Source organism: Sinocyclocheilus grahami, unplaced genomic scaffold, assembly GCF_001515645.1.
Source record: "Sinocyclocheilus grahami isolate Dianchi unplaced genomic scaffold, SAMN03320097.WGS_v1.1 scaffold202.1, whole genome shotgun sequence".
NCBI lineage: Eukaryota > Metazoa > Chordata > Actinopteri > Cypriniformes > Cyprinidae > Sinocyclocheilus > Sinocyclocheilus grahami.
This window is the reverse complement of record NW_015505381.1, coordinates 1,031,777-1,034,837: the sequence shown is the minus strand read 5'-3', so window position 1 is coordinate 1,034,837 and position 3,061 is coordinate 1,031,777. Positions and strand designations below refer to the sequence as shown.

Genomic DNA, 3,061 nt, shown 5'->3' with positions numbered 1-3,061 from the left:
CAATCAAAGAGCGAGAAGTGAAACGTGAGCGAAGAACAAACGCTTCACACCTGAGAGAACGGATTGATTCAGCTTATTGATTTGATAATAATAATAATAATAATAATGTTTATTTATAACAAAATATAAATTAAAAAGCGTTGAAATAATACATATTGCCAATGTAATTATAGCCTATTTTATTCATTTATTTTGATATGTATAACATACTGGTTTACACGAGAAACATTTCGGTCTAAAACAAGACAACTTTTCTTTTTTTTAAATTTAGATTATAGGTCGGGTTCGTATTTTTTAATGCTTTATTTGATCGTTTTGTATGTAATGCAAGGATCTTAAGAAATAGTTTTGTCAGCGGGATTTTAAGTCATTTTGACTTCATTATTTACACAAAATGTTTCTCTAGCGCCATCACGTGGCCGTGAAATGATGATGCAGAAGCGTATAATAAATATAAATTAAAACGGCACACATTTAAAAAAAATTATAATAATAATAATACAACCATAAACAGGGTTACCAGCATCAGCAAAAAACAATTTTCTGCAGCAAGAGACATAGAATAAAAAAGACACAAGGAGCACAAGTCTGTCTTACATATTAACTTTTATTTCTGACGAAACCTTTTATGGTATTTAGATATTAACCCAAAAACTGTGGTCTAAGTTTTATTTAGCTCTTAAAATGTGCTCAACACTTTACACTTCTCATTTAATAGCGTGAATAAAAACAGACAGTGAAAACAAGGCACAGACATCGCGCTAAAGAAGGGATGGTACAGCAACAGGAAGGAGAAATGTGAGGGCGGATATAAATATTTTACACGTTAGTCGATTCTGGACGGTGTCAACGTCAAGCTAGTAGAGAGAGTGAGACACGTGAGGGAATGTCACGCCGTGATTTGGAGCGAGCGAGCAATTTCATATGATCTGTCATGCAACAGTATACAGCTTGAGCCTGGGATGCAGAGTGGTGTTACAAAAGAGATGTCTCGTTTTCTTTCTGTGCTCACATTAACTTTACAAAAGAAGCATTTTGCTATCGAGTTTCATCAAATTAGCACATCCATAAAAGAAGTCCTCACCCCCCAATGGTAACCTGTCAGAAACCAAACCAAAGCTCAAAACAAATATCAGAATATAATCCAGCTGTTTTCTGGCAGAAAAGAACTGCATAATTAAATATTTACACATTGAGAACCGATTAAAAATCAGGTTCAGGAAAGAAGGATGGTGTGCTGGAATTCAGTGAAGTTTCACGAGTCTTTTTCAGGTTGTCACATAAAAAAAAAACGTTACGATTCTTATAGGTAGTTGAAGGCAGTCTAGCATGTCGTGTAGAACCAGCTCCATCAAACAGTTTACACCTTCCTGAGGAACAATCACAACAAATGAAGGAGCTTAATAACAGTTTGTCACATGCTATATCATTTCAAAGCAAACAAACTTGCTATATGTTAAATGATTCGTTTGTGAAGTATGCTTGTGCCATCTTTAAAATCAATTAAAATAAGCAATTTAACATCTAATGATCAGTTTAAAAAAGGTTAGGGTCGGCACGTTTTAGCACTGATTAAGCATGGATGTATTAAATTGATCAAAAGCGACAAAAAATAAATTTATGTGATTGTATATAAATGTATGGAAGCCCATTTCTGCCACTTAAAAAATAAAAAAAGGTTATTGCTACTTTTTATCTTGCAATTATATATTAAGATATAAAGTCAGAATTGCGAGTTATAAAGTCAGATTTGCGAGATTAAAAAAAAAAAAAAAAAAAAAAAAAAAAAAAAAAATTTTTTTAATCGCAATTCTGACTTTTTCCTCAAAATTGCGAGTTTATATCTCGCAATTCTGACTTTATAACATATAAAATTGCGAGTTATAAAGACAGAATTGCGAGATATAAAGTCACAATTGATAGTTATAAAGTCATAATTGATAGATATAAAGTCATAATAATTGATAGTTATAAAGTCATAATTGCGAGATATAAAGTCAGAATTGTGAGATAGTCACAATTGATAGTTATAAAGTCATAATAATTGATAGTTATAAAGTCATAATTGCGAGATATAAAGTCATAATTGCGAGATATAAAGTCACAATTGCGAGAGAAAAAAAATCGCAATTCTGACTTTTTTTCTCACAATTGCAAGTTTTTAATCTTACAATTCTGACTTTTCTCAAAATTGCGAGTTTATATCTCGCAATTCTGACTTTTTTCTCACAATTCTGACTTTTTTCTCAAAATTGCGAGTTTATATCTCGCAATTATGACTTTATAGCATATATAAAATTGCGAGATATAAAGACAGAATTGCGAGATATAAAGTCAGAATTGCAAGATAAAAATAAAATAAAAAAAACGCAATTCTGACTTTTTTTCTCGCAATTGCAAGTTTATATCTCGCAATTCTGACTTTTTTCTCAAAATTGCGAGTTTATATCTCGCAATTCTGACTTTTTTCTCAAAATTGCGAGTTTATATCTCGCAATTCTGACTTTATAACATATATATAAAATTGCGAGTTATAAAGACAGAATTGCGTGATATAAACTCGCAATTGCGAGGAAAAAAGTCGCAGTTACCTTTTTTATTTTTTATTCAGTGGCGGAAACGGGCTTCCATATAAATTAAATGCTGTAATCAATGAAAAACTAAATGCATTAGTTTCCACAAATATGTGAAGCAGCACAACTGTTTTCAACATTAATAATAATACAAATGTTTTCTGAGCAACAAATCAGCATATTAGAATGATTTCTGAAGGATCATGTGACACTGAAGACAGGAGTAATGATGCTGAAAATTCAACTTTGATCACAGGAATAAATTACGTTTTACAGTATATTACACTCAAAAACAGTTCATTTAAATTGTAATAGAATTGCACAATATTTCTGTTATTGCATTTTTGATCAAATTAATGCAGCCTTGGAAAATCTTACCAACCCCGAACTTAGTGTAAGTGTTTGAGCAACTGTGCTCATGCTTATGAACACAGGTGTGTTTAAAGTGTTTATTAACCTCATCATTCTCTTGGCCACCTTCATTAAAA

At 31.5% G+C, this 3,061-nt stretch overlaps 1 protein-coding gene across 2 annotated transcripts in view; it reads right to left on the bottom strand.

The window, feature by feature from the left end:
* Positions 1-1,274: 1,274 nt before the first annotated feature.
* LOC107595419 (guanine nucleotide-binding protein G(i) subunit alpha-2-like) overlaps positions 1,275-3,061 on the bottom strand; it is a 57,709-nt gene continuing 55,922 nt past the window's right edge. For both annotated transcript variants that reach the window (XM_016285822.1, XM_016285820.1), the window contains exon 9: positions 1,275-1,370. The gene's annotated coding sequence lies outside the window, so the exon portion shown is untranslated. The remainder of the gene's footprint in view (positions 1,371-3,061) is intronic.